At 38.2% G+C, this 7,905-nt stretch overlaps 1 long non-coding RNA gene across 1 annotated transcript; it reads left to right on the top strand.

Moving 5' to 3' along the window:
- Window positions 1–1,104: 1,104 nt before the first annotated feature.
- On the top strand, window positions 1,105–7,431 carry LOC145440252 (uncharacterized). Its single transcript, XR_013915482.1, has 3 exons — window positions 1,105–1,241; window positions 3,127–3,210; window positions 7,367–7,431. It is a non-coding gene; the product is annotated as an uncharacterized LOC145440252 (long non-coding RNA).
- The last annotated feature ends 474 nt before the right edge of the window (window positions 7,432–7,905 follow it).

Consider the following 7,905-nt stretch of genomic DNA (forward strand, 5'->3'; position numbering starts at 1 on the left):
TATTACGTGATTCAGAATCGAATCACTCAGGTACTCGATTTTGCCCAGCCCTAGTTGCAACGGACCCCTCGAATATGCAAAGTCTCTTGTTCCAGTATGGAGGATGGTATGCATCCTCTTCCGTTAGACATATATCAACAACCGAACGGCTACACATGTTCGATATGTCTCTTGGTGCCTCGGCTTATATCAATAAATATAGCCTAGTTATAGCGTACAAATACATCATATTAACTACAAATATATATATAATTATAATTGCGAAAGACAATCGTTCAATTTGGGTCGTATAATGGACATAGTTAAGACAAAATACTGTGGATGAGATTTCGGACGAATTTATCGACTGACCAATTTTAACAATGACATTATGTCATAGATTCCTCGCGACAACTCATGACCTCACAATGTCACAATCTTAAACAAAGCCTAATTTCTGACGTGACATCGTAATATATAAAATACAGATGGTTTCACCAGATCGAAAGCCAATATAGCCATATCGCCCTGTTTTTCTAACTTAGCCATTAGACCCATATCCCAAATATTATTGTTGGACACATCAAACCGTTCGGCTACTTTAAATTTTGGGATATACAATCTTCCAAATTAAAAATTTGAAAAACAGGACTAAATATTTTCGAAGGGCAGCAATATCTTGATTCATCGGGTTATCAATAAATTCCCTACTCATTACGTTCCCGCAATATGGCAAGCGAAAGACAATGTATTCTAGCGTACTCTCTACGTTTGGTGTCATATTAATATTTCATCCTGCAGCGTAAGTGAGTACAGGTATTCTAACTCTAGTCCGCTACCACGGATGGAAGGAATGCAGTTCTATCGATATCTGTGATAATATATAGCGATAGCCTAAATGAAAATGGGTATGAATTCCATAGTGGGACTCATAAGTGACAGCTTTCAAACAACAAACAACATACCAAACCATACATACTCTGCACTCAATACTCATCTTCCTGCGCATCGTTGCCCTCTGACACCTTACCATAGCTGTCCAGGTGTTATCACGCCAGGATTGTAGTGTATTTGTTCATATGCCCAAGTGATTTTTTTTGTTAATGCTACACAGTCGTCTCGGATGTCAATTTCGTATTTCTTCATTCAGATGAATACTAAAGTCTTTATCCTTCTAATTACAATTGGAATCTTTTTGATATCCACAACTGAAGCGCTCCAGCCAGGATACACAGTGCGTTGGGGTAGACGGAGACGTTGGGGTAGGTATTTGCCGTAGTATTACCAGTAGGCCTACAATATATAATTGGTTGCTTGAAAGACATATAGATAATCTATTTCACGACAAACAACATTTGTATTTCACGTAACTTATTGAGCTCTCGTTAATACAATATGCTAGGGTTGCCATATTTTGGATATCTGAAAAGAGGACACTTTTTCAGAATTTTCAGACTTGCAAAACCGGTGGAAAATCCTGAAAAAATGCTAAATTTTTACTCACCTCGTATCGTAGTCGGTTGATTAAAAAAAAAACTCAGCTCCCGAAACACCCGCCTGAGCGTTACTTCGGTACTGATTTACGGCATCTCAGTCGATTTTTGCCGTATATTTGATCTAAATTCTCAAAAAAGAGGACAAAATCTCAAGAAAGAGGACAAAAGGGCGTCCTCCGATGACGCTTTCAAAAAAGTCAAAAAAGAGGACAAATCCTCTTAAAAGAGGACGCATGGTAACCCTACAACAGGGGTGGGCAAACTTTGGAGCTCGCGGGCCGCATTCAACATCTGAATCCATTCACGGGCCGCACAATGTAAAATTGGGATTATAAACCAAAACGCATATTGGTACCGGTATTTGATTGTATAGTGAGGACATTGAGATAATATATATGCTCATTTAAAACAAATCAAACATTGTTTTGATGATATCGTACACTCGTCAGAAACAGTGGCGAGATTTCATAGGCTGGTCGACCTCAATAACCAATTCGTTAAAACTATGTAGAGATGAAAGTTGGTTGTCCCGACTCCTCATTCTTAGAACAGGATTGAAATTTAAATTTGTGAGCAGCGATCTGTTCATAGATTTTCTAATTCCACTTTTGGTTTAGTTCCAGGACACTCAATGCTGACAGCATCATAATCATGTTAGCTTCAAACACGCTTCCACTATGTGTAGATATAATATAAATACCCTAATTCTATGCATAGGCCTACAGAGATCGAATCTACCTACGACACGCGCGAATCGTTTTTTATAAGCAAATCACTGAAATAATTGAAACTGGAGAGGCCAATCTGAAATCACGCTCGTCATCCGAATTATGTTAATCTCGTTTAGGATTTCTGTGATGTTTAGCAATTGAAACCTTTCAAACTGCGTGGGCCTTAAGATCTGGCTGTCGCGCCAGAAATTGAACATAAAAACTAATATTGGAACTATTTACCTTAGAACAGTGGTTATCAAACTTTTTAAGACACGCCCCCCTTATGATGGTGAACGATTTCGTGCCCCCTTATCGTCATATCACAAAACGCTGCAAAGATGCTAGCAAACCTAACGGATAGTTTGGTGGCATGGAAGGTTACGACCGTGGTTGAGAGATATGAAATTCAGACTGAATACAGAACAATAATAATTACTTGTACGTAAATCGCGCGAAGCGCGAAAAATTTTTAGTTGAGATCAGCTTGGGGCCCCCATTCAGATGCTTTCACGCCCCCAGTTTGAGAACCGGTGCCTTAGAATTATCATGATGAAATATATTAAGGAGAAGTTTAATCAAGTCCCTGCATTAATTTGGTTTTAGTACGCATTTTATCAATATTTCCAATATTTCTATTTCTAATTTCTTTAGACTCACGCGGGCCGCACAGAACGGTGTTGCGGGCCGCATGCGGCCCGCGGGCCGTAGTTTGCCCACCCCTGCCCTACAATATACAGATCGAGATAGATATTACATTTGCATAAAACGCAAGTTTTAGGACATGCTTCATATGCATATCGCTGAAAGAGGTTTCGTTCCGCGCGAGGTGTAACGTGATTGCTAAAATAGTTACCAAGAAAAGGTCGATGGTCTTAATTATACATATACCGATGCTACCAAAGTGATGATCTATTGGTCGTGTTTTGTTCGTTTTTCAGACAGTGGAAGTGAAAAAGAGATCGTGAATGACATGTCTGACGAAATTCTCGACGTACCCTTTGAGGACGAATAGCTCTTCAACGGTATGCATTCATCCGCGGATAATATTCATCATATTATGGAACGAGTTGTCAATCTTACTACATCATGGCCGCTGAGAAGAACTTCGTTCCTTGTGGTATCGCCTCTCGAGTACACATTCCCGCTTTGTTATTGCATGTTGGGGTTATCATATTTTGGAATTCTGAAAAGAGGAGAGAGAGAGAGAGTCTTTATTTTCATCGAACCAAAATACATAACAAACGGCAGTGATGGTGGTACAGAAAATATGCGTGCACAGTATTCGGTATTAGATAGGAATGATCGATAAGACCGTGAAGGTCATCTAGTCTGATCACACCAGCATCAAACAGGTACACTTGACTCAGAACAGTCTGGCTGTGAAAAAATGTTTAGTTAGGAAAGGAAAATATTTAAAAAAAATTAAACAATGGTAGCAAATGATCAATGAAGCAATGTCTGGGCGAGGTAGGGCAACAGTGTTAGTGTAACGACAAGAGGTGATCAAGTAGGGCTGTTTTGAATCTATTATAAGGCACTTTTCTAAAATTTTCTAAAAAGAGGACACTTTTCTAAAATTTCCAGACTTACAATACTGGAGTAAAATCCGGAAAAAATGGTAAATTTTTCCCGACTTTGTGCGGGTTGATTAAAAAAAGGTAAACTTTCCGGCTCAGTTCCCGAAATACCCGCCAGAACGTTATTTGAGTACTGATTTTTTATATATCAGTCGAGTTTTAGCCTATATTTAACCAAAATGTTTAAAAAAGAGGACAAATTATTAAAAAAGAGGACAAATTCTTAATAAAGAGGACATTTGGGCGTCCTCTGAGGACACTTTCAAAAAGAGGACAAATCCTCTTAAAAGAGGACTTGTGGTAACCAGGGCTGTGGAGTCGGTAAATTTTACTACCGACTCCAACTCCGACTCTGACTCCACACATTTTCAATGGACCTACTCCGACTCCGACTCCGACTCCGACTCTGACTCTGACTCTGACTCCGGCTCCGACTCCGACTCCTGAGTCTTTAAACCTACCGACTCCGACTCCAACCCCGACTCCAACAGTATTACCAATTTACTTTGAAAATTATATGCTACAGTGACGGTTAAATGACTATCATATAACCATTAAACATATGCAAATATATGATTGACGATGGCATGCATATTTGTTTCATTGTGGCACAGCTCGAATTATTCACTATGCCTGAAATTTGCCTTTCTAAATATCCTTCCTTTTTCAAATTTTATCAGTTTGCACACTGTACTGATTACAAGCGCACACACTCTCACACTATTAATAGACATTGGTCATAAACGAAATTTAGGAAGTTAGTCAAATAGCATATGTCTAGTCTACATGCACTTAGTCAAGTAATCAAGGACTAGGACTTGAAGTCTTTCTTAATCATTTGATCGACCCAAGCAGCTAAGCTACACTGCTAATATTTTTAATTTTGTCAAGTGGGAAGGAGTGTTTGGTTACATTTACATCAATTTTACAACAAAACGATATATTTGCAATGTCACAATATCATGGTATAATTTCAAATATGCATCAATTTGTGACTGCATCGCGAATATGCATATTGCTTCTTTCTTCTTCATGCAACTGAATCGTAATTTACAAATAATGTCCAAGTCTATCTATGTCAAGGGTGGCCATTGGCCAACCTTTTCGAATAAAGGGCAACATGAGATTTACGAACCATTGCGCGGGCAACTTGAATGTTGATGACCTTTGTTTAGTCGACCAATATAATAGGAACGAACTGAATTAGGTAACATTGGAAACAAGACTTATATGACTGTGCTTTAAAATTGATAACAATTATGTCATGAAAACCCCCTGTGCAACTGTATATAGTGCGTAGTCATGCCCTGGTCGCACGAATCACGAAATATTTTCCAAGGTAATGAATGAATTCGTTCAATAAATATATTACTTGCATATATTGGGGGTCACCTCTGTATAGCAATAGGCTCATTTGGCAAGGACAGTATTATTTGGGGTTTTAGACATAGCACTATCGACGGTTTCAGTTAACATGCCTCAGTCATTTTGTGCAAATGTTTCATTGCCGACGATCTAGCGTCGAGCGCACAAGCGAAGTCGCATGTTGGACGACAGTTATCTCCTATAATTGCCAGTTATATAGTTGGACTCGATTCTATAAATTGCGCGTATTTATAATTTCCAGGAGGGGTTCCAATACTAAATGCAAGAAATGTGACAATAAATCATGCGAAGTGCTAAGAAAAATTTCAAGACAAATAAATATGCTACGGAATATTCTACTTTATGGTCATATACGAAGATTTGCGATGAATGTGGCTGACCCCTGGTTGCGCCAATGCGTCGAAACTGATGTTTTAGTCATCATCAAATTTCGCGGTCAGACTAATCAGATTTTGGTTGGCCTTGCAATTTTACCCGATGTTATATCTAATTCCGATAATTACCTCGCAGGACACACAAAACCTTCTCGCGGGCCACATTTGGCATGCGGGGCATGGTTTAGCCGCCCCTGATCTGTGTCGTTACTAATAACAGTGATTGATGGTACATCAAAATCCTATTATAGTTATTATTAGTAATTTAAAGCTATACCTTTCATGATAAAGAAGTTGTAGTCGGAGTCGGAGTCGTAGTCAGGGTCATTCTCACAAACTCCGACTCAGACTCCAGTCAGTATTTTTTCCACGACTTCGACTCCGACTCCATCTAAAGCGAAAATTAGCAAAACTCCGACTCCGACTCCACAGCCCTGGTGGTAACCCTATCGTATGTTGACTTTACAAAAAGCTCGACACTGTCTCCAGGGCATGCACTCTAGCAACCTACACTGCGCCTGAGGAATTTTACGCTGACCGATCCCTTTCTGATTTTAGATTATTAGATCGGATCCTATTACAAAATGACTTTCTAATCATATTAAAGATCAGGAAACTGCTCAGTAGACTGATAGTTACGGCGATTTTTTTGACATGTCAACAAAAGTCAAAATTTTGTCAAAATTCTAGCGCTATCTTAAAATAAAGTCAAAGTTGTTTACGAAATCAAAATTTTTTGCAATCCACATTTCGTTTGTATTGTAGATTTTGCACTGTCGGTGAACTTATCATTTGACATTTTTGGTTGTAGCATACTTTATATAGGCGTACCGTTGGAGACGGCCTGTTGTGAATCATAAACATTCCAATGAAACAAATTGGTTGACATGGTGTTATGCTTAATGTAGGCCTACCGCAATATCCTAACTGAAGCAAGACTGCGTGGGCATTGCATGGTTCTTATATCAAGATGCGCATATGATGAAAAATTGTGAGAATTGTCAGAATGAAGCATCGCGGTGTGCCATCAGCCGCAACTGCTGCTGTTGAACGTTTTTTCTCCATTCTTGGCAAGCTACTTGGTAAGTACATAGACACTTTCTACCCGAGAATGTAGGAAAGTATCTTTCGTTGTTGTACTACAGCAAATTTTAATTATTTCTACCATAATATGTGATGTAACTGGTAACTGCAGGAATTCTTCATACAGTCAAATTTCGTTTAAATCAAGTTTTTTCATGTCAAAATTTGTCTCTTTTCGAGTCAAAAAAGTTTTTTCAGGCCCAACTACTTCGTGAGGACAGACAGTTCCAACCATAAATGAAGATAAGTAGTACTACAGTTCTTACATTATGTGAGAAAACACCTAATGTGCATACGTTAGGTCCAAATTTGGTCCAAATTAATATTTTTAAGGTCAAAAAATGTCAAAATTTTTATTTTATATGTCAAAATCTTCCGTTTTTAAGGCACAAAAATCGCACTACTGATGATATATAAGCAATAAAATACAACATAATGCGTGTATAGTGTATATTAAGGTTACCATACGTGACATACCAAACTGTATTTTGGGCACCGAGCGAGAAAGTTGACTTTTTTTTAGTCAACCGACCAGAAAGTAGGGAAGATTTACCATTTTTTGAGAATTCTACCCCGGTTTTGCAAGTCTGAAAATTCTGAAAAAGTGTCCTCTTTTTAGATTTCCAAAATATGGTAACCTTAGTGTATATGGGCCTACTGTGTATGAGTTTTCTATTTTGAACGATGCTTCATATCACGACATTTTATTCCTCACAAAGGTTCTTATATCTATGTCTATATCTACTTATATATTATAGGTCAGGCTGAAGGTTGGGATGAAGTTCGGCACATTCTGCAACTGAAAATAAAATTCAAAATCATATGTACAGTTTCCATGTTTTATTATCAATCTATAAAGTATAGCCCATTTGTGAGGATTATAGGGATATACGGTTTGGTAACAATTGCAACAGAGCTATAGATAGAGCACTCAAGGAGAGGGTAGTAATCAGAGCTGTAATGACTCGAGTCGCGATTTTTGGACACTCGAGTCATTTTCTCAAAATACAGAAAATGACTCTACTCGACTTAAGTCAATCTATGGATTGACTCGACTTCATTGTACATGACTCGTACCAAGTCATATTGATAGAGACTCGGTTGACCAATGCCGACATTTCATTGTAATTTCGAAGAATGTAGTAAAGTTCCCACACTTTTGGTATTTTGCCTATAATGGTCGACATTCTTCATTATGATTCCATATCTGTCGACTTGTAGCACGGCCCACTTTTAGACTTTTGTATGACACTCTAATCCTAATGTGCTGATTACGAAAATAAAAATTTTATTGTGT

Source organism: Botryllus schlosseri, chromosome 6, assembly GCF_051294905.1.
Source record: "Botryllus schlosseri isolate E-star chromosome 6, Bs_hap1, whole genome shotgun sequence".
NCBI lineage: Eukaryota > Metazoa > Chordata > Ascidiacea > Stolidobranchia > Styelidae > Botryllus > Botryllus schlosseri.